General features: G+C 38.2%; 1 protein-coding gene across 2 annotated transcripts in view; it reads left to right on the top strand.

Annotated features, from left to right (window-relative positions):
* ZNF536 (zinc finger protein 536) overlaps positions 1-24,989 on the top strand; it is a 322,579-nt gene that overhangs the window by 21,237 nt on the left and 276,353 nt on the right. For both annotated transcript variants that reach the window (XM_087940650.1, XM_087940651.1), the window contains exon 2: positions 19,227-19,351. The gene's annotated coding sequence lies outside the window, so the exon portion shown is untranslated. The remainder of the gene's footprint in view (positions 1-19,226; positions 19,352-24,989) is intronic.

Below are 24,989 nucleotides of genomic sequence, written 5' to 3'. Positions count from 1 at the left end.
AACTTGGATATCCTCCTAGACTCGTAACTCCTGCATAATGAGCAGGCAGCCGTTGTGGTTAGGAGGGGTTTGGCCTAGCTTTGCATTATGTGCCAGTTCCACTGTGCCTGGAAGCTCTGCTGAGAGGCATTCGTGTCCTGGTTACCTCCTGGTTAGGCTTCTGTTATGGGACAGCCATTGAAGAGAATTCAGAAGCTTCAGCTATTGAAAAATGCAGTGATAAGATTTGTACCTGCAGTCTACTTTCCTATAACTACTCTCACCTTTGTTATGGAGCTGCTTCTTTGGACCTCACTTGAACTTTGTTGCTGAGCTTCATTTATTATCTGGATCCTCTTATCTAACCCTAAGCCTGTTGCTTCAGATGGTTTATAAATAATCCCAATGTTATTACTTTACTATAGGGGTGTCTTCTGGGTTAAGTCAAAAAATCATGATGGCGGCCGCAACTGTGCGATCAAAGCATCGCCTGATTTATAGAGGTGTCACACATAAAAATTAGGCAATGTCATTGTGGCAGCCAACTTGACGTTCTTTGACCATGCCCTTCATAGTATGACCATACCTAGAGGATATTCTATCTTCATATTCTTCTAACATGACACTCAAGACTATCATTTTTCTTCTAAAGGTCAGGATACCATGTCTTCTTCGTCTCTTCTAATACTATTGCTCAGCCTACAGTCATATATTGTCCTTGGGTGCAGATTTTATAGCAAACTGACACACTCATTTCAGTTGTATAAAATTCTTCTTCATTAGGTTTAAGGAGCTGGTGATAAATTGATGATGATGAGGATGCTAGGTGCTAGGAAGCAGGTCTTCTCCATGTGAGCCCCTGACCTATGGAACACTTTGCCTCCTGAGGTTTGGCAAGTTTCCACCTTCCTAGTCTTCCATAAACAACGCACATAGAATAATAGGGATTGGAAGAGACCTTGTAGGTCTTCTCCTCCATCTCCCTGCTTGAGTAGGAGACCCTATACCATTCTGGACAAGTGGCTCTATCCAAATCTCCTCTTGAAAATTTCCAGTGATGGAGCACCCACAACTTTGGGAAGCAAGCTGTTCCATTGATTCAACATTCTCACTGTTGGGAAATTCCTTTTTTGTTCTGGGTTGGACCTCTTTCATGATCTTCTACCCATTGCTTCTTGTCCTGCCCTCTGGTGCTTCAGAGAATGGGCTGACCTCCTTTTCTCTATGACAAGCCCTCAAGTATTGGAAGTACAAGTATAGTAGAAGCTCTGGTTATGAATGCTTCTGACCACAAGCAAATTGGGCTCCGACCAAAAACTTCACGGAAGTTTTGAATCTGATCACAAACACGACCCCTGACCCAGAAATTCCTGAAGACGAAACATTAGAAGAGGAAGAAATCACCAAAGTTAAAGAATGAATTATGGTCATGACCAGAGGTTTGATTTGATTATAACATGGGCAGCTCTATAAATACCTTAAATAAACAAAATAAAATATGTAAAACAAACTAGGAAGAAAAAAAACACCAGGTGATTCTGTTCCTGTAGCTCTTCTTTCCTAGAGAAGTCATTTTTTTTTCTAAAAAAGAAAAGAAAAATCCAACCATACACTCCTGTAATTGTTTTTAGTCTGTTCAGTCAAGCCCTGTCTTGTTCAGAGTAATTATTTTTATTTTTTTAATCACCAGCCGCTTAAATGGCTTTCTGTGCGCCCACTTAGTGTGCGTATATGGCTCTAGAGCAACTGAGGAGTGTATAATGGCTCCAGAGGAACCATTGCAGGCTACGAGGGAGAAGGCAATCTATGTATTAAAAATTCTTTCGCAGTTTGGAAGATGCTATTAGAGTTTATTGTGTCCACGACACCTGCCTTTTTAGTGTGGGGACTTATTGTACATGCAGGTCTCTTGCATGAATTCACTGGAAATATATGGCTCTGGAAGCCAAACGATATGGTTAAAGAGGGGATTAGGCTGCAGAGAGGAAAGAACGAGGCATGGAACGGACTCGGCGTCCCTCAACACTTGAAGATTTTTCAAAGCTTGTTTTTAATAGTCCTAAGTATTAATCATGTCACTTGGGACAGATTTAAGTACAGAGTCTACAAATGGTCTCAGACGCTTCCCGGGAAGACGGGTTATGCTTCTCTGGAGCCAGCAGTAGCTAGCAGATTAGCTTGCCGGAGTGCCATTCGCTGTCCTTCTGCTTCTGTTAATGTCCACTGCCTCAGCAGGTATTGGTGTTTAACAGGTGGCACTCTTTAAGAATGGCCATAACGTACAAATTTGAAGTTTCATCTGAGGCCATCTCAGGATGCTTGGCAAGAGGAAAACTTCATGCCCTGATCTACTGACTGGATTACGTTTGACATTTTTGATGAGTGCCCATGTGTCAGTCCTTTAACAGAATAATAGAATAACAGAGTTGGAAGGGACCTTGCAGGTCTTCTAGTCTAACTCCCTGCCCAAGCAGGGAGACCCTATACAATTCCAGACAAATGATTGTTCAATCTCTTCTTAAACCTCCCCCCCCAGGCATAGAGCACCCACAGTGTCTTAAGGCAAGCTGTTTTACTGATTGTTGTCATTGTCAGAAAAAAAAATCATTAGTTCTAGGTTGGTTCTCTCCTTGACTAGTTTTCATCCATTCTTTCTTGTCCTGCCTTCAGGTCAGAGGTGGTCTTCAGCAAGTTCTGACCAGGTCTGGAGAACCAATAGTAGAAATTTTGAGTAGTTCGGAGAACCGGCAAATGCTGCCTCTGACTGGCCCCGCCCCCATCTATTCTCTGCCTCCCATTGAATCCCAGCTGATTGGCTGGGTCTTCTTTGGTTGCCCTGCACAGGAGAACGGAGCTGGAAAGCAGGTTAGTAGGGTGCAGAGGTGGGTATTCAGCGGGCTCTGACCAGTTCTAGAGAACCGATAGCAGAAATTTTGAGTAGTTTGGAGAACTGGCAAATCCCATCTCTGACTGGAGATTTTACAGTATCCTTCCCCTGCCTCGCCCACCAAGCCACGCCCACAGAACCGATAGCAAAAAAATTTGAATCCCACTACTGCTTCAGATGCTTTGGAAAATACATTGACCCCCCTCTTCTTTGTGGCAGCCTTTTAGATGTTGGAACACTAAGAGAATCAGTCTAGAACTAAGGAGAAATTTCCTGACAGTTAGAACAATTTATCGGTGGATCTTCTTGCCTCCATTACTGGAGTTTTCAAAGAAGAGATTGGAAAACAATTTCTCTGAACTTCTATAGGGTTTCTTGCTGAGCAGAGTTTGGAGTAGAAGACCTCCAAGGTCCCTTCCAACTCTGTTATTACAACTGAATTGACAGTTAGTTGAAGTTGCAATTCTACCTTAACTTTGGTGATTTCAGGATGGGTGCAGTCCAAGGCGGAAGAATTAAGATGCCTGATTGTTCGAATATCCATCAGTCTATTGGAAATTAGTTAGGACTTCTTGCTGTCTGAGCTTAACTCCAAAGAAGCATCCTAGAACATCCTTTCATTGCCTTGTTGTTTCTTCCTCATCCCTTTTCCATCTCCTAAAATATTTTGTATTTGATCCCAGCAGATTGCTCCATTAGGGGATCTATAAGATCAGTCATTCAACAGAAAGATTTCTGCTGGAATAAATGATTTGTGCCACATTTTAACTCCCTGCAGCCAAGTGAATTTCTGAGTAGAATTGCATGGTTAATTATAGCTAAGCTCCATTGATTTCAGTTGTCTACTGTAAGCTTGACTAAGTCTAGATCCAATGCCTGACATTTCTTTCCAGCAAGCTGTGATGTGCTAGTACTATAGTTTAGTAACACATACATTCACGCTGATAATCAACATCTAATTTTGCATTTTAGTTCAGAGGCTACATAGCTGTAGGTGTGGTGCTTGTGTGTGTAATAAACTAATGGTATATAGAAACATAAATTCTTGGTTTGCAGTATTGCATCAAAGAGCTCCATTGCAGTTTAAAGTATCGGTTAGACTTTTAGAAATGAGAGAATTTTCCACCGTGGGTTACACATCCACCCTTTGAGAACTTCGGATGGTGAACCAGACTTCAAGAACCACCACCCCCCACCCCATTGTCATGTTTGAATTTCAAAGAAAGGTTCTTGTCATTTGTAATTACGCTGATAATGGAATAATATTTTACATGGATTTCTGCATATCGCTGTGAGCTTTGAGAGAGACGGGTTTGGCAAGTTGCTTCTCTGAATGATAAAACAGAACAAACAGAGAAACATCCTTCATTCTGTGCTAATTTTTGTACATTGCTAAAGAGGGGGAATTTTAATTCAGCCTTGTCCTCTAATGCAAGAAATTGTGTGAGCCTTAATTTGGAGTGAAGGCAAGTAAAATATTTCAGATGGTTTCTATTCTCACTACAATTATGATTATTATTATTTTTTGAAAAGAAAAATTCTGCTCCAACTTACAAGTATGTTTTTAGCTGCATGTCTCTGTGTGTATTTTCAACAAATTATCACTGTACGTCCTCAGTGAAATGCATAAAAATCACTGGTGGGATGGAAGAATTGAGAATTGGCAAAGCTTTATTTAAAGCCTTTTCCACGGAATCATTTTAAGAATAATATTTGTAAAGCAGCATTCTATGACATTCAATGATCGCAAGTTTTTCCATCAAATAAACACCAGCATTTTTATAAGACATCAATCTTGGTTATGACTAACGTACTTATTTGGATTAGACATGTATATGCTCTATATTAGTCTTGTCTGACCCACAGATACATTGGGCTTCAATTCCAAATACAATTTGGTTTGAGTTTCATATGCTATTTATTTAAGATTAGTATATAAACTTGGGGCACAGGCATCCGGTATAAGCCCCAATGTTGTTTCACAAATCATCATTGTGTCAATGTCATCCATGTGAAATATTCTATATCTTGTGGCATTTGTGCAATGACCTGATTTGTTTAGACACACAACTGTGAAGAATGAACAATTATCAGGGTTTTATAACTTGCTAAGCCATATAAAAGATGGTTTATAATGGCAATGAATAGTTTTACCTAGCAGCTTGTTATGGTTCTCAGAATGTGTGAACCTAGTCACTGCATCTCTTCATGCTAATATCTAATTGTATGTACAAATGTAAACCTTAAACAATGTCTCTCTCACTAGGCAATCCATACAGTATGCAATCTTCTAAGAGGTAAAGGTTTCCTTGACAGTTGGGACTGATTCTTGGGCCAAGAGAGCCAGCGTTGTCTGAGGACAATTTCTGGGATCAAGTGGCTATAGGCCAAAGGTGCACGGAATGCCACTAAAATGGTACCTATTAATCTACTCGCATCTGCATGCTTTTGAACAGATAGTTGGGCAGGAGCTGGAACAAGAATGGGAGCTCACCCATTCTGCAGTGCTCGGGTCTCGAACCTGGGATGTCATAAGCTCAGCATCTTTAACCGCTGAGCCTTTGTGCTCCCTACAATCTTCTAACTAACCCTAAACAACATTCTAGGAAGACTTTCATAGGAAATATAACAGGAAGATCATTACATATTTAATCATGGGATTTCAGAATATTGGTGCCACATCTGAGATTCAAAAGGACACACCTCTTTCCTGCCCATTCCTTTGAAACTGTCATTCCCCCTTAAAAGGATACAAATTGTGCCACATTCTGTTATGCATCTTTGCAGAGTCCTTATCTGTGCAAATTTGTAAAAGCTGTATAGGTTATCCACACCTAGAAATCTTCTAAAAAAATAATCCATTCTGAATTTTCACGATATGAAGATGATTGCAAAGTTGTGATTCGTCAGCTTTGCCTTCAGTTTTCTTGGCAACAATAGTCTGTAGAATATTTAATTTGCAAATTGTAGGGTAGATTTTTTTTTTTTTAGAGGGCAGGGAGATTTTTTTTTGAAAAGTCCTTTGGACTTACCTATATTTATATAACTCTTCTGTAAATGGTATCATCTGCAAGCAACAAGCAGAAGAACATTCTTTAAAAAAGAGATTGTGCCTCCATTTTCAAAGGCTTAAACATTCATTATTACCCTGCATAATTCTCTATTACATAGTTGAAAACAACAAAGAATATGTCAGTATTCACTACAATTTATTGATACTTAAAGCTTAAAAATACAGAGCCTCTTTTGTTTTGGTGTGAAAATCACTTTAAATTGAAAAACACTGCCCTTAGTGATGACTTGGAAAAAATGGTGATAGCTTTTATAATTTTATTGTTTTTTGTAGCCATTAATACCACAATACATTTCCTATTGTCATGGATACAGTTCAGATTACTCTTAATTTTATTTTATTTTATTTTGCCTTTGGACAGGAAAGAAATTACTGGATTCTATCAGTAATATTGGCAATCCCCATATTCTGACATCTGGTCCTTTCTAAACATTTTACCAACCTTGATGAAATGTAGTTTAGCATTCAAATCTGACTTGAAGGAAAAATTGGATGATAAAAAATAACATTGATTAAACACCAGAAGTCATTTACCAATGACTATCAATATTTTGATGGCCGGGTTAGTCAATTTCAGAACAGCTAGGCATTCTACAGAAATTTTAATTGTATTTAAGCATTGAATTTAGCTGTAGAATTGACTTTGCTTTCCTACTTTCTTTTCCTCCAAGCAGAAAGACAGGAGATAGATTCTAGTCGATTTTAATTAAATATATTTTGACGTTCACACTTAAGGAATATTTCTGCCATTTTTTTGGATGTCATACCTTGTATGACAGAATGATTTGGCTTCCTTTAAGTCTTCAATAGTGCTGACATTTTGGATCGGGATGGATTTACATCCTTGCTCTTTAAGGTTTGCTGCAGCGCTCTTTTCCCTTTAGTTTTGAAACCTTTTGAATGGCAACCAAGTCATATGAAATGTAAACATGCCACACACTCCGCCATGCATACTTGACAAAAGAACGGCACTCTAGGACACTCTCAGAAACACTCACTGTTTTCCCAGAGATTCTCAAATTAAGGCTTAGCATTCAAAACTAACTTATTTGATGCCATACTGGTCTATGTTTATTCAGATATGTCACAAATAAAATCTCCCTTTTTACGACCTTGTAATCCCTTAATTCATCATAGAGTTGGGGTGGCTAGGAGGGAAGGAGGGAGGAAGGAAGGAAAGGAAGGAAGGAAGGAAGGAAGGAAAATTGCCAGGAAAAGTGAACACATTGCATACACACCAACATGCATGCAAATATTCATGTGGTTTGCTGCTGAATTTGTCAACAGCAGCGCAAAAGAAAATTTGTATCAGTGAGATGAGAAAATTGTCAAAAATGATATTGACAGAATCCCCCAATTTATTAAGATACCCATCTGCAATGTTAATGGAAGCTTACTGAATTAATTGAGAGATGTCTAAATTTACCACTTGTCACATGCTTGAGAAAAAGAACTATATTTCCCATTCAACATCTGGGGTGTTGTAGAAACTAATCTGCTCCAGAAGTTATAAGCTGGCTGCATCTCACAGTAATAGTCCTGAGCTACTGAATTAAACTGGCAACCTTCATTGATGGGCACATTAAAAAAAAAACAACCCAGCAACAACCACAAAAGAATGAGAGAAGTCATATAATATTCATCTGCTTGCATTCTCCTCTTGGAAGAATAGAAAACACTAAAGTGCAATCTCTACAGTTTTATTTTATAAAAAGAAAAAAAAACTTTATAATGGCCAAAGTGATTAATTACTCTGACACATGTTTTGCATAGGAGGGTTCACACGCCTCCTCCTTACGATGCAAGCTCCAGAGAACACCATATGTGTCTTTGGGTGTGAAACATGTGCTGTGCAACTTTGCTTTTTTGACGTGTTCCTTGGTCTTAGAATTTTCCTCCACAGTCAAATACAGCATTGAATCTTTAGGCTAGACTAACCTTGCCCTCATTTTCCTTGCAGATTTGTCCTGTAAGTATCTGTGTAGACACTTCAAATATATCTATGTATTTGAAATTCTCTGGATTTTGTCCGAAGTGCCTTGTTTTCACTAGTGCTTAAATTTTAGCTGACTGTGTTTGTTTTCATATTGGATGTTAAGAAAAAACTCTCTTGGTTTAATCGAACCAGTCTTTAATTGGTCATAGGCCAGCAAATAAAATTCAAAAGTCATGATTAATTAAGATAAAGGGGGAAAATATAGTTATTCTAAAATACTGGTATATATGTGCACATAGATGAACAAGCACATATGTGTGATCTGTACAAAAGCTGATAATGTTGGAGAGAATTTCTGATGGAAAATCAAAGTTCTCAGCCATGAAAAGACATGGCTAACTAAGTATTCTTTTGAAAAGCAACTCACTATTAATCGAGCCGAGTTTATCATATGCATTCTGTATAGGATCTAAAAAGGGAACATCATTCTAGTTGGAATTAAGTCCAATTTCCTCAAATGTTTCATTAAACAAAGTCAAAGTAACCTTTTCCTTGCCTGAAATTTGTGGATAATAAGTCTTATAAACCAGAGGCAAATCCAAAACAGTGGTGGGATTCAAATTCTTTTACTACCGGTTCTGTGGGCGTGGCTTGGTGGATGTGGTGTGGCTTGGTGGGCATGGCCTGGTGAGTGTGGCAGGAGAAGGATACTGCAAAATCTTCACTCCCACCCCACTCCAGGGGAAGGATACTGTAAAATCCCCATTCCCTCCCCACCCCACTAACCTGCTTACCAGTTCCGTTCTTCTGTGCAGGGCAACCAAAGAAGACCCAGCCAATCATCTGGGACTTGGGAGGCGGAGAATAGATGGGGGCGGGGCCAGTCAGAGATGGCATTCCAAGCTACTCAAAATTTCTGCTACTGGTTCTCCGAACTACTCAAAATTTCCGCTACCAGTTCTCCAGAACTGGTCAGAACCTGCTGAATCCCACCTCTGATCCATAAAGGTTATAGCAAAGTTGGCAAGAGAAGTTGCCCATCCTTCACACATTTTCCTGCTCAAATCTCCAAGAAACTATTGTGCTTTAGAGGTATGATGGTTGTGATGGGAGAAGGGTGATTTTCACACGTTAGGATTTAGGTTTTCTATCATCATACACAGAACATATTTGAATAAAAATGAAAATATTTGGCAGTCATTGCTATACTTTTTAACTTACATTTTTAAAGGTTTTTTTTATTTAAAGTTTTAATCAAAGTTAATGGCCTTTAAATATTCTATTTTAAATATATAGTAATTTATTTGGATTCTTTAATTCTCCAAAGGCAGTGCATCCAACCCCCCTGCCCCCAGTTGCTTGTTATGCCTCCAGTTCTTCCAGCCCTTGTTAAATCATTCATGTGATCAAGTGGATAACAATTTCTCTTACAAATGAATGTTGATTCACTGCTGAGTAGAAGTGCTGATCAGCACAATAGTGTTTGAAAAGAAATAGCCCAGGATAAATTCCTATTTCATTCAGTCCAATAATCGTTGTGTCAAGATTGGATCATCCTCACTCTCTTCCTTCCTCTGGAAAACAACTGAGCTTCTGATTTTGTGATTTTAGAGGAAAGAGTAGACTTTTAGTGACTCTGCCCATGAGCCAAATCTCACTTCAAATATGAAATACCTGTTCTGCAAAGAAAGTTTGGCTGAACTTGTATTTCGGGCTTAAGTGAAATTCTCACTCCTTCCTCAAATACGCAGAGTGGCAGCGAGAGAGGGGAACTGGTGAATTAATCATTGGTTCCATTTTGCAAGCTACCAGTGGCTAATTGTATAATAACTCTTTGCTTAGTGGAACTATGACTACACAGACATTCCTTCTTATGGGATTCGGGGGATGCTCAGGGGTTGGTTTTTTTTTTTTTTTCATTTTGCACTTCGGATTTGCTCCACATCGGTCTTCAATTGTGCACTTGGAATTGAACACACATGCACGCTGACTTTGCATGGAAAAGATCAGTGACAAAGATCTCATGACGTTTCCTTGCCATAATTGTTCCCTGAATCAATCTTGGGCGTCTTTGGAAGAAAAAAGAAAAAAAACAAACTGCAGCAAAGCTGTTTGTGTTTATACCTACAGCCCTTACAGCTCGATTCCCTTATCCCTCTTTTGTCTGTTTTATGTATGGACAAATTGTTTCCAAAAGAGGGAACTTTTCACATTATACTGTCTTGTTATTATTATTTTTTTTTCTAGCTGCAAATTTTTTCTAGCTTGAAACTCAAACCGCTCATAACGAGCTCAAACATAGTTTTTGTTCTGTTTTCTTCTTGGGGCCACCGTGTTCCAAGTTCCTCCAAGAAACCTGGACAGTATCCTTAAGTTATTCAAAACGTCGCTTCATATCTTTTTTTTTTTTGGTAGCATAAAACTTGACAACAAGTTGTCATAAGGGGCTAAAGATTAATTTGCACATTTAGATCTGTGGCATCCAGCACCAGATTGAGAGAAACAGCAGCTCTTCTGCTTTGAGTTGAAGTTTAGTTCAGATATCACACTAAAGCATTATGTAGTTTTATTTAATTTTGGATCAGTATGCTGTGCAATCTGCCTACTGTGGTTTGTAAGCGGAAATTTATAACTTCACAACGTGCATGAAACCCACCAACTATGATTTGTGCACCAAACCATGGTTTAGTGCCAAATGGGAGTCCAATATGCTCAGAAGCATATTCTGAGTTCTGCTAAGCGTTAGGATTTGATCATTTTACACAATCAAGAAAAAAAAAAACAGGACTCTTTCAGGATACTGCTACTTTAGGTTGTATTATTTTTCCCAGCCTTCCAGAGAGAAACCATTTTAAAACAGTCTAGTTCAGGGGTGTCAAACTCAAGGCCAGGGGGCTGGATCCGGCCTATAGAGTGCTTAGATCTGGCCCATGGGGCTGCCCTGGAAACTGACTGACCCGAGGTGCCTCTACCAGTGAAAATGAAGCTCAGGGTGGCCACACAAGGCCCACCTGGGCTCTGTTTTGAGGCCATGATGGCCTCCTGCAGCAATGGCGGGATTCAAAAAGTTTTACCACTGGTTCGGTGGGCGTGGCTTTGTGGGCATGCTTTGCATGCGCGCACACACTTTGCATGCATGTACACACCAAAGGCACGTTTTGTGCAAGCTCGGGGGCATTTATGCAGGTGCAGAGGCTTTCCAACTCACTTCCCGCAAACCTGCACTCTCCCGGTCACTTCAGCAGCTGCCACGTGACACTTTGCTGCGCCGCGCAAAGCAGCTGCACTTCAAAAGAAGAAAATAAAGGTGAGTATGGGAGTCCAGGCAGGCAGGCAGGCCCAACAGCAGAGCGGGAGAGAGAATCGGTTTGGTCTCCGCTGCTCATCGCCGCTACCGGCTTGGTAGAACCGAGCCGAACTGATAGAATACCACCACTGTCCTGCAGCCCTCTGCCAGTGAAAATGGAGGCCTAGGGAGGCCACACACTCCATTTTCACTGGCAGAGGAGTGTAGGAGGCTGTTGCAGTCATTGAGCTGGCCATGCCCAACCTCGTCATGCCCCACCCTGGCCATGGCGCTCCCAACTTTGATGCGGCCCTCCATGAAATCGAGTTGGACCCTCCCAGTCTAGCTTCTTGACCTAGTCAACTCCATTCATTGAAAAGAAGGGTCTGAGGGTGTTTGGATCAGATGAGTCCATGTTATGGTTTGGCATTTTTTTTTAACAGCTTATATGTTAGAACATTTTTTTTTCTTTTTAAACAGCAAACATCTGAACAACCCTTCCTTCCTTTTTTTTTTTTTAATTCGCTTGAACTTCTGCCTTTCCCCAAAACTCATGTTCATATTTCTGCACCAGTTAAACTTTCCATGTTGTGGTTCAGGAGGGCCCTATAAATTCAAGCCGCCTTATTGGTGCTAATGCTTAGGGAGGGTTTTCTACTGAATCTAACTTGTGTCCTTCTAGAGGGTCCCAAGAATGTCTCCCCAGCAAACTGAAGCTTATTAAATTGATAAAGACAGGCCGTTAGAATAGAAGCAGAGCTGACCTGCTCTACAGCATGGGCACCCCACATGTTTCTGATAACCGAATTTGCTGTGCTACGCTGGAAAAACACATGTGGAAATTAAATTAAATTAAAACAATGAGAACTAAAATGGAAAAAAAAAACCACCCACAAGAAGACTTCTTTTTTTAAAAAAAATGCAAGCGGTAATATGTTTATATTCCATCAATGTAAAAATCAGAATTCATGTATTGAATTAATAAGCAGGAAATAGTATTATTGGGTACGGGAGCCTGAAATTCCACAGTTTTGATGGTTCTATCATACCAATCCCACAATCACCCCAAAACTAGTCTTTCTAGAATTCTCAGGCTAAAAATATTTATGGTTGTCTGGGGTTGGTAGACCCTGAGGTGCCTAGTACAACTTCCATAGACACAGGTAGTCCTTTACATACCATCACAATTGAGCCGAAATTTTCTGTTGCTACGTGAAACATTTGTTAAGTGAGTTTTGCCCCATTTACACCCGTTCTTGCCACAATTGTTAAGTGAATCACTGCAGTTGCTAAGTTACTAATGATTGTTAAGTGCATCTGGCTTCCCCATTGATAAAGGATGGTTATCATGGAGTTTATTTATTTAGCGTATGGCACCAGAGGTGGTATTCAGCAAGTTCTAATCAGTTCTGGAGAACCAGTAGCAGAAATTTTGAGTAGTTCAGAGAACCGGCAAATACCGCCTCTGACTGGCCCCGCCAACCCCATCTATTCTCTGCCTCCCGCATCCCAGCTGATCGGCTGGGTCTTCTTTGGTTGCCCTGCACAGGAGATCGGAGCTGGAAAGAGGTTAGTGGGGTGGGGAGGAAATGGGGATTTTGCAGTAACCTTCTCCTGCCACGCCCACCAAGTCACGGCCACAGAACCGGTAGTAAAAATTTTTGAATCCCACCACTGTATGGCACATGTTAGCCAGAGATCACCGAGGTGGCTGGCTGCCTCTGTGAAAGGAATTTTTTTCAGGTGGTGTTATCTTTACTGGTGGGATGCCTGAATGCTGGTGGTAATCGAGAGAGCAGAGGTGGTATTCAGCAGGTTCTGACCAGTTCTGGAGAACCAGTAGTGGAAATTTTGAGTAGTTCAGAGAACTGCCAAATACCACCTCTGACTGGCCCCACCCCCATCTCTTCTCTGCTTTCCAAGTCCCAGCTGATCGGCTGGATCTTCTTTAGTTGCCCTCCACAGAAGAACAGAGCTGGAAAGCAGGTTAGTGGGCTGAGGAGGGAATGGGGATTTTACAGTATATCCTTCCCCTGCCAGGCCCACCAAGCCACGCCCACAGAACCAGTAGTAAAAAAAAATGAGTCCCACACCACTGCGACGAAGGCTTCTTTCTTGTCCCTCTATGGTTTATTCGCTCACGGGAATTGATAAAGGATAGTTATCATAGAGTAATAAGCAGAAATGAAACTTGCACAGACAAATGTGTATGGAGATTCTCAGTCATCCAGCTCATGGTTGTCCCAAAGGTGCTTTTCAAAAGGCAACTGGATTTTGTACTGGATTTTGTTTTTCCTTGAAAATGTTTCACTTCTCATTCAAGAAGCTTCTTCAGTTACATATTGGTGGATGGTGGAAGTGGATGAATTTCTTGGGGAAACTCCTTTCAGCAGTTCCAAGAAGGTTCCACACGCATTTGCACTATTCAAGTGACCCCGAGGCCACAGATAAGCCTCCAACGTCTCTTACAGAGAGTGCTAACAACCAGATGATTACCAGGAATATAAACCCTTCCATTCTCCACCATTCAGTCAGAGCTGAAGAAGCTTCTTGAATGACAAGTGAAATGTCTTCAGGGAAAAACCAAAGTCCAGTTGTCTTTTGAAAAAGCACTTTTGGAACAACGGCATAGACATACAGTATTATGAAATAAAGTAGTTTTTTTTTTATTCCTATGTTTTCTTTGGGAAATAAATTTTCTGTCAAGGCAGGCAGCTTTGCTAGTGATGAAGCCTTGCTTTATTGAGCTTGGTTCTCACTGGGTTGAATATTTTTTTTTTCTGAATGATTTGGGAGTGAGCAAAATCTGTCTTTCCCTTAGAACTGCCCAGCAATTCTTTAAATCTCTTAAATTTGAGATCTAATCAAAGCTCCCAAAGGAAAGACGCTAGATGAATTAACAGCAGAATAGCCTTGCTCTTCACTAGGCTCCCTGAATGTAATTGTAAAGATCAGAGAGCAAGGTTAAAAGCAATCTGTCTGTAGAAAGTAGTTTCTTTTTCTTTTTTGCTTCTGTTCGCTGAAAATCTTTCACAGAAAGTCTGAAATAATCCTATGCCTACTCCGCCCTTGAGGTAAAAATAAATATAAACAAAGGCTTAACAGCAATTTCAGAAAAAAGAACAGGGAAAAAAAATCGTTGGAGTATAATATCTATATATGGAAACTATAAGTGAATCATGTTAATAGAGTTTTTGTTTGGTTAAAAGGAACGGGGCAACTAATAGAATCTTACTTGAGAATGGATGATACAATTACCGTGAACAGACTAATTTAAGGACTTTTCAAAGTAGATTTTGAAATGGACTTCTTGATGAGGAATGCCGGGGCAATTTTTTTTTTCATCCAGATTTCTTTTAGTTGCTTTCTCTTAGTCGACCTTCTACCCAATGCATCTTTGCCATCATGAAGTCATGCCGGCATTGCCTGTTGTGAAATTACTCCCTCATTCTAGAGATGTATTATCCTTTAAAGCAAGGGAATGCCTGCTGAGTTGCATGTAGAGGAACACTTTTGTATAATATGTCAGTGGAGATCCTGACAGCACTTCATCTAAATATAGGAGAAAAGCCGGCAAAGCCTGCGGATGGAGTGAAGAGAGGAATCACCCTAGAACTGTTACATTCCCACAAATGATCTAAATCCATCCCCCCCTGAATTCCATTGACTCTTATCTTTCGCCACTTTAGTGCTAACCATTAGTACACTAGATTTTTGTGCATAGTCATGTACAATAAATTAACTGGAATGTGATGTGTGATCCTGATTCTTCGCACCTGACAGTAGCGAGTGCACAGGTAGCATAAGCGGCCAGACCTCCTGAATTACAACTCCCTTAAGCTTTAGCAATGCTGATAAAGAGTGAAGGGTGCTGTCAGCTGGAGTTCAGAGCTCTCCCGTTACACTCTAATCCCACCCAATAGCAAAAGATTCTACACACTGCTCATATGCTTTCTTTCAAACAATTAATTGACGAATCTCATTAGAGTGACCCGAACCAGTGAAATATGATAAATGTGCTAGCAAAGTAATGCTGCTGCTGCTGTATTAAGAAAGAAAAGAAAAGAAAAAGAGGAAGGAAGGAAGGACAAGTAGAGAAAGCTCATAAAAGTTCAAGAGAGAGAATTATACACTAAATACACACGAAAGTTCAAAAAATTAGTACTGGCCCTACTGCCTTTACATTTCCATTATATTATCATATTCTTCCATTTTCAAACTTTCTACATATGGTTTTTATTCTGCCCTTTAAAAATATATTTCCTAGGATAATTCCATTCATTATAGAATAGAATAGGACATTCATAGTAGAATAGAATAGGAATAGAATAGGACAGAGTTGAAAGGGACCTTGGAGGTCATCTAGTCTAACCCCCTGTCAGGCAGGAAACCCTACACCACTTCAGACAAATGGTTCTCCAGTCCCTTCTTAAAAACTTCCAGTGTTGGAGCATTCACAACTTCTGGAGACAAGTTGTTCCACATTGTTCTGTCAGGAAATGTCTCCTTAGTTCTAAGTTGCTTCTCTCCTTGATTAGTTTCCACCCATTGCTTTCTTGTCCTGCCTTCAAGATGCTTTGGAGAATAGCTTGACTCTCTCTTCTTTGTGGCAGCCCCTCAGATATTGGAACACTGCTATCATGCCTCCCCTAGTCCTTCTTTTCATTAGACATACCCAATTCCAGCAACTGTTCTTTATATGTTTTAGCCTCCAGTCCCCTAATTATCTTTGTTGCTCTTTTCTTCACTCTTTCTAGAGTCTACGCGAACACCTTTTATTAGCCATCTCCAATTGCACAGGTATCCCTTAAAATTCATTATATATTTAGCCCTATACAATCCACCATTTCTGCTTTATGACCTATTACTTAGTTGGTACACTTATCAAATACGACCCAGTTTGGTAGTTGAAGGTACCTCCTAGGTGTATCTGCTTTGAACACCCAGCCTCGGCCCCTCTTTTTAAAAGGGAAGGGGTCTGAGTGTTTTGGAATATGAAGGACAAATATGTCTAAAATCAAAGGTGATTTAGAACGTGGTCCTAATTAGTAGTCCTATTTCCACATTGCTTAGCAACAGGTATAGCTGAGGAAATTTGTAGTGGCCAGTTTGTGCAAAGAAATTAAAGTTCTAGTATGTTTTGTTTGTGGGATATATAGTCTGTTATGTGTAATGAATGTGGACCTGCCTATAAAGCGAATTTCAAATGCTCTATCATTGTGTGGTTTGCCTTCATTATTTTAAATCTGCTTTCTTTTTGAACAAAGTGAAGTTTGCCATGTTCTTAACTTTTCTTATGTAGATACACTCTGCCAATATAATGTCCTGCTGTTGTTTAATTTCCCCCCAAAGTCCGGAATTGCTCAGGGTTATTGTGGGTTATTTAAATGGTTGCTATGTGAGACAATTCATCTCAAACAATCCTGGAAAAAAAATCACCTACTGATCTATTTTGCCTTGAATATGGACAGACTAATTTGGGAATAAATTAGTCACTAGCTTTTGGCTCTGACATACAGTGTATGTCTCTCCAATAGGGTTTCTACCAAGTGAAACATTTGTAGATGGATGGCTAATCCTAGAATTTTACATTCTAGGGTTTGAATTTTAATTTCAGACCTTCATATCATTTTTTAAAATGCAATTATAACTCCAGATGCACTTGAGCTGTGAAGCTGTCAATAGTGTCAGATAAAGGGACATTGTCAAGAACAAAGCAAAACAAATCAGTGATTCTTAAACTTTGTTAGAGAAAGAGAAGCTCCGAAGTTTTATGGAAATTATTTGCAGTTGTTTTTGTATATATGCAAATTGAAGATCTCTCTCTCTCTCTTTCTCTCTCTCTCTCTCTCTCTCTCTCTGTTCCTTTGAATCATTGTTGATTCCTGACAACTGTCTATAGAAGTTCCTGCAGTTTTCTTGGCAAGATCTTGGAAATGGTTTGCTATTGCATGCATCCCTAGGATGAGAGAATGATTGGCCCAAAGATAACCTTGTGTCTAAGCAGGACTAGAATTCACAGTCTCCTGGTGTTTAGACGGATGACTCAAACTACACTTAACCTAGCTTTCATCCCTTTCTTTGCTTTGACAATTCTTCTGGTCTCATTGCAACTCATATTCTATTGTGTTTGGTATTCAATGGTTTGAACTTTTAGTTTCTCTCAAGACTTCTTTTGTTTCCACTTCATTCTGTGTTTGATTCTGGATCCCTAAATCAAAAGTTTGATTTTGTGCATTTGGAACAAGAATATCAATTAAGTAAAGCTGTCTATTCCATTTCTATTGGTATGTGGGCCTCAGCTCAGCTTGGATTACTTGGAGAAAATGCTTCTTCACTATTTTGCCACAAAAAAGTCATTTCTAGATATTTGAAGGGCCGTTGTGCAAAAATGAAGGAGCTGAAAGTTGGACCAGAACAATTGTCTAAAAGTATATTAAGCTAAATATCAATGAGAAGTTTTTAAACTTCATACAGTTCAAGCAGAGAACAAGTTTTTCAGAAGATGGAGGACTCTTCTTTGTTAAGGTTTTTAAGCAAAGGGTGTGAAGCTTTGTGCAGTGTTGAGAATTCCCTCTCTACCAGAGGATGAATCAGTTAATCCAGCTGCACTCACACATAATATATAGAATCAGGCATGTTATATCTGAATTTAGGGTGGCCAAATGCAAAAGAAGACATAAGAGTCCCAACCATGAATTATTTCCCAACCTGGCTGTCAACTCTGAGACAATGGAAGGCACCAGAGACGCCGAGTTGCATTAGAATATAATTTCTTTTGGCAGAGTTGAGATGCTGAGCAGGAGTGTAAAACTGCTAAAATTCTCTCTTCTGCTGCACATTTTAGGAAAGGGAGAGAATTTCACTTCTTCACATGAGGATACGAAGGAATCAATATTTTATAGGAAACATTTCAATATTGTGTTTCTTCACTTTGGCAACATAGCTGGAAAAGGATCACAGAAATGTCATTCCAGAATCATTTGCAGATTTTCTCTGATGAATACCACTTGATTTTGCCTGCATGATTACAGTTCCTCCTCTTGTGATTGGCTATATGGATGGCATATGGCTCCTCTGATTGGATGCGCTCAATAGCTATCCAATGCCCTACAAAGGGCAGGATGAATGACAAGTTGAATATGCAATTTAACATTTCTGCAATGTTGGATACTTAGTCATCCAATTAGGAGGGCAAACAATAGCACATAACTCATAAAAAAAGAACAAACCCAGCACAAATTTTGAACTTCTATATGCATTTCTTTCTCTCTCTGTGTATCTCTATATATACATATTAATGTATATGTGCGTGTATGTTTGTGTAGATATGTGTGGGGAGAGAGAGAGAGAGAAAGAGAGAGAGATAGAGAGGGATTATTTTTCAGTTTGTTCTTTGAATGGAATGTCTCGTATAATTAACAAAGATTATGAACTGCAGATTTCAATACAAAACACATCTGACTTAAATAAATTACAGAGAAGAAAAAAAACGTTCACCTACTACATAATGAATTTTTGAAAAGTTCACATGGCTGCAAGTAAGAATTTGGGGGTTATGCTGAACTCAACTCAAAGGAGGTCCATCTAGCATTGCAAAAATTCCAGTGAAAGTATTGCTTCTTGCTTTTTTGAGAGGGAATGGTTGCTGTAGCAGTGAACTGTCTTGTTTCTTTGTATGAGCAAACAACGTGGGAATTGGATTATACAAGTTCTTATGTATTTGGGGTGCGGAAGTAAAAATTAAATGGAGGAACATTTTTTTTTTAAAAAAAGAAACACCTCTTTTTAATCGCTGCATATGCTACGGCTGCCATGGAAAAAAATTATGTGGGGAAAAAACACTTTTCTTTGTGTTCTCTTTTATCCCAATAGTGTTGGTCCTTGACTTACAACAGTTCATTTATAGACCATGTGAAATTATGACTTTTTCACACTAAGGACCATTGCAGCATTCCTACAAGCAGTCCTAAGCTTTGTAAACCTCTACCTACTAAACTGAGTAATTGTTAACCTAAGTCTTCCCTTCCTTTAATCCAATTAGTATTTTTTTCTATTTTCACAGATGGGAAAATTGAGTGATTAAGCAGCCTGCTTTCAACTCTTGTCTGAATTGGGATTCCATATGTGAAGCCTAGTCTCTGGATCGTGTGTACAGACTACTAAGACCATAGTTCCTATATGTCCCAGGTAAGAAAATGGTACTGTGCATTGTGCTAGTAATGTGTGACACATTTTTAGTTGATTAGGCTCTGGATACCATATCTGCCTTGATTTTCCAATTAGAAGATTGTGTGTGTGTGTGTGTGTGTGTGTGTGTGTGTGTGTGTATTTCCAGACATATGATGCTTTTTCTTCTTAAAAGAGACATCTCTAAAATGGTTTTTCAGAACTGTTATATTCAATGCTGGGGCAAAGGTTGAAGGAAGAGAAAGTTAGCCTCTGATGGCTTGAGGAGTATTTTTAATTTTACTTCTTGAGAAAAAAAAAGTGTAATCGAAGAGAAAAACTCTACAAGATTATTTTTTCATATAATCTTTCCTTTTCAATTTAAAATCCATCCCTCTTTTGTGACGTTTAGTCTACTAGTAAATGCTCTGAGTAAATGTAGATGTTGGCCTGGATAGCAAAACAAATGAATCCTGATTTCCAGATGGCATTACTTGTGTTTTTGTATGTATATTAGGCATGAACTATATGTATATGCATTAGATGGATGGATAGATAGATTTTTTTCCTTTGTCTGAAAAAGTTTGGAAACTTTAAGATATCCATAATAAAAGCACAACATTCTTACTCATCTCTACCAGACCAATTTAATGCTATAAAATATGTCCATTAAACATGAAAACCCCTCAGAAAAAAGACAGTTGGGAATTCTAATTTATCATTTATAAACATTTATTACCAGCTTTTCGTTATTACTGCCTTTCAGTGCATAGAGATTGAAGTTCAGATCTTTAAGGACCCAAACAAAATATATGTCAGTTCAATTTCTCCCTTATTCAATTATATTTAGAAAAGGCTATTTTGGAGAGAAATTTTGATATTTTTTAATTGAAATAACAAACCACCCATAAGACATAGATCCTTATGTGTTTAAAAAAGTGATCTGAAATTATCTGGCTTTGCTTATAGGAACGTTATGATTTCCTGGCAGTTTCAGAAAGAAAGAGAGGGAAAAAAAACACTGTATTTTTGACTTAGTTAAAAACTAAATGAAGGATGTCCCCCACAAAATGATCCAACTGCAGCATAATAAAACAAGGGAGTAGGTGCACAAGAAAATGATCCAACTCCTTGTTAAAACGACTTTTCATCCATATGCACAAAGATTCTGTGCATAAGAATAATTCTAGCCATCCACCCTTTTATATGCAAAGAAACTTCTCACACAAGTATGACTATTGTGGAAGAGTGGCAAATTACAACTCAACCCATACTCACAACTGGAATTGCTATCCTGGCAAAGAGATCCTGCAAACAACACCATTAGTAAAATAATAAAGAGGTAAGTTGATGGCCTGGGCAGAGATGGAAAACATTTGAAGAACGGAATTGGGTATATCTAGCCTAGTGAAAAGAAGGACTAGGGGTGACATGATAGCAGTGTTCCAATATTTCAGGGGCTGTCACAAAGAAGAGGGAATCAAGCTATTCTCCAAACAAGCACCAGAAAGAAAGACAAGAAACAATGGATGGAAACTAATCAAGGAGAGATACAACCTAGAATTAACAGTGAGAACAATGGAATGGCTTGCCTTCAGAAATTGTGGGTGCTCCATCACTGGAGGATTTTAAGAAGAAACTTGAAGGAATGAAAAGAGGTCATATCCCTCCCTAATAACATATTGATTTGAACATAGAACATAGAATAACAGAGTTGGAAAGGACCTTGGAGGTAATCTAGCCATGCCACCAGCTCTTCCTTTATATGGGTTTATGGGATAGGGAAAACTTGTTCCTCTGGAGTTCTAAATTAATACTCCTTCAAAACTTATCCAAAGACTTCCAAAAAGAACTTCAAAGTTGTTTTCCTGTTTTCCTCCCATCTGCAATTTACTATCTATATTTAACTATGTGTGTACAGATTGTAAAGAAGGCATAAATTCACTTCGGTTGGGTGATAACAACACACTTAGATGCTGCAAACGAATCAACCATAATTACTTAAATGACACTTCTTGCAAAATATTAATCCTTGTGCAAATGGTTCCTTTTTAAACAGATTGTGCACATATATATCTATATATCTATATATATCTGTCTGGGTTTTCTATGCTGCAGTATTAATTCTATTTGAGCCACATCAGACTGATGTGTGAGAAATAAAAGAGAGAAAACTGTAACCATTAAAGTCTTGCTCTTTGTTTCTTTGTGACCTCGGCAATCTCTTTAGTAAGCTATGGTTCACTCAACTGGCACACAGCAGCATTTCTGCAGTGGAAAAATCATAAACCAGATGGAAGCTTTACATTTTTTGTTTAGTTTTTAAGAGCAGGTTTTTTTTTATAACATCGCTTAAAATCATTCTGATGCATCGTTCTGTTTACACTTAAGACTTTGTAGCTAAGATGTTTACACTACAGAGAATGTTTTAAGATATTTTATAGTTATGATATTTAGATAATTGGCAAGAAAAAAGATAGTTTGTTGAGATTACAGTGATGTTGGTAACTGTGAAGTAACTTATGAGACTCAATAAATATGTCCAGTTCAGTGGAAAGTACAAACTCGGTTAAAACAAAACAACACAAGAGGGAATGTCTTCTTAGTGAAATCATTTCCTTTTCTTAATCAAAAGATGACAACCACCGCTTTAGAATTCCCATCTGTAACACACTATCCCACATATCTGTTTATCTACTGTGAGATTTTAGTTTTTTTTTCTTTAAAAAAAATATAATTGTTACAGTTAAATATGTTGGTGAAGTGTTTTTTTTTTTAAAGTCTCTTGTTGAGTTATGTGCCAAAATGGACAAAGTTAATTCTTTGTGGGATACCTAAAACGATGAAAAGCTGGCCTGCATAACTTCTGTTTAAGCACTTCATTTTCATATGAATGCCGTTTCGACGTTTTAACGAAGAATGCATTTCTTCTCAGCATCTGGTTTCGGGGCTTTTCTTAATGCATTAATCAAAAACAATAACTTCTTTTAACTTTTTGTAAAGTGCTCTGAGGAGAAGTATGAAATAATCTGTGTGTGGGCTTCCAATGTTGGGAATGCAAACATTTCACAATAAACACGAGTAAATGAAAGTACTTGGCCAGATACACTGAAAGATAGTACATGTTGGGTTAATTAATGCCTACCCCATTAAAATAAACCTTGCTTTCAAGATCTGACCAATAAAAATCATTAGTATGTTTGGATCAGATGTGCTGAAGGATGATTTTTTTTTAAAAAAAATGCATATTTTAAACTCTTGCAGGGAGGATTGTCCTTGAAAAACCTAAAACCAAATTAAAGTCAAAGCATTCCATTACTTTTGTGTCCTCTTTGTGTTTTCAATATAGTGATATGATGAATTATTCCAGTTTTATCTGCTCTTCCTGGAATTGATTTAGTATTGATAGCCTTAAATTTATCATTTTAAATGTGCAAATCACAGTTATGCAGGCAGCAAGTTATGTAGTTTCAGGCATTGTTCTCCTCCAGAATGCACTATCTGATTATATCTATAATCAAATTACTCTTCTGTTGTATTTTTTAATCAAAAAAGGCTTTATCTTTCCTGATCTTGAGTATAATCATTTTAGTGGTAATCTTATGTTTTAAAAAAGTGTTCTGGGCTGGCTGTGAAATTGTCCGTATAACTAAGCCTTTACTTTATTTACACATTTTTCTCTTTTTGTTGTCTAATTAATTTACTTTTAACTGATCTACATAAAAATAGAGAAATTGCATTAACCTACTAAAGTCACATTAGCGGAATGGTGTCAGAAGTGTTCATAACAGGTTCAAATAAAGATACTCAAGTTGAACACCCTCCTAACACAACCACTAGTCTGATTACTTCCAGAAATAGTTGACCCACAGCAATAAAAATGAAAAACTTCTGGGTTATAAATGTCACACACACCTAAATTTCCCTTTAGAATGGTAAGTAAGGGAATCCACTTGTAAGAAGGGGCAAAGCATGGTCTGAAGATATAGCTTAGATGGGGTTAAGTCTATGACCTATGGGTCCTTGTTTAGATGGTCCCTTAATCCATCATTCCTCAACCTTCCTTTCAGATATCACAAAGATGCTTTTTCAAAACGCAACGACTGTTTCGTGTTTTTTTTCCCAGAAAAAGACATTTTGCTTCTCATTCAAGAAGCTTCATCAGTTCTGACAGGATGGTGCAGGTAATGGAAGGATTAGTTCTGATAGAATGGGAAGATCATATTTCTTTGCAGTCATCTGGTTGTTAGCACTCTCCATGAGAGCTCTTGAAGCAACTTGGGAGTTCATCTGTGAGTTAGGACCATTTTTTTCACACTTTGAAAAATGTTGCAGCATGCCCATGGTCAAAATTGAGATGCTTGGCCATTGACCAACCATTTATAATGATTGCAGGGTTCTGGGGTCATGTAATCCCATTTATGACCTTCTGAGAACCAAAGTCAATGGGGAATCCAGATTCACTTAACAACTGCAGCAAGAAAGATTGTAAAATGGGGCAAAATTCACTGAACAACTGTCTCACTTAGTAACAGAAATTTTGGGCTCAACTATGGTCATAAGTCAAGGACTACCTATATCCATATGCAGTCCAACTCTGTTCAATATAACTTGAATTTCCAATCCAAAATTGAGTTGTCTAGTAACCATTTGTATTTTTTTTTATCTTGATTGATTTAAACTTAAGCTGTTGACCAGCATTTCAGATATCCTTTCATTTAGCAGGGCTGCTCTCATGATGTTTTAGCTCAAGTATTTCTCTTGAAACACTATATAAATATTCTAAGAATGAAAGCCACCTAGGAGTGAGCTTATTTATTTACTTAAAAGATTTGTATGGCTGCTCATCTTAAAACACAACTTTGGGCAGTTTGCAAAGATTAAAACATTTGTCAATCCCAGCAGAGAATTAGTTAAAACATAAAATATGAAATAACGTTCTGAAACAATTGTGGACCATACAAACAAGCCATTATGTTTAACTACTATTCAGATGATAAGATGTTCATATGGTTGAGAAAGGAATTTGGCTAGGTATAAAATACATGATTATAGAGTAGCTAGATTTTATTGTTATGGTCATTTATGTTTTCTTTAAAATAAATAATAGGATATTTTAGAATGAGAAGAGAATAAGACTGAAGACAATGACACCTTTGTGTCCAAGAAACTGAACAATGAATTGTCTTTCTTTGGACAATCAGTCACTTGAAACTTGCACGAACAGTGCTTTGCCAAAAATAAAACAGAACTTTCTCCAAGCTTATGATCAAATTTTAACCATCTTATTGCAAGCTTATTTGGAAAACCAATAAAAATGTACTTGTATTTTGTTTGAATATGATGCTTGTTGTAATAAGAATATTGTGATAATATAAACTGCATAACTCCATCACTACAGATTTTAGGTTTTCTGAAATAAGTGCCTTATATCACAGGATTTGAAGGGTTTATCTATAGGTTTATATTTAAAATCAAAAGGTCACCGTTTACAATTCTTTTTTTAGAGAACAGAGAGGTTTATTCCACTAACTGCTCTAAAGTAATTGGTTCGTAGTTTGCAACCAGTGTCAGGTGGAGAAATAAACAGTGGGGAAGCAGTAAAGAAATATACAAATAATAGGTAGGAAAACACAAAAGCTAATTCAGATTCCATACA

The sequence above is a fragment of the Pseudonaja textilis genome, chromosome 11 (genome assembly GCF_049901715.1).
Source record: "Pseudonaja textilis isolate UNSWEBS1 chromosome 11, rPseTex1.2, whole genome shotgun sequence".
NCBI lineage: Eukaryota > Metazoa > Chordata > Lepidosauria > Squamata > Elapidae > Pseudonaja > Pseudonaja textilis.
This window is presented reverse-complemented; position numbering and strand designations above follow the sequence as displayed.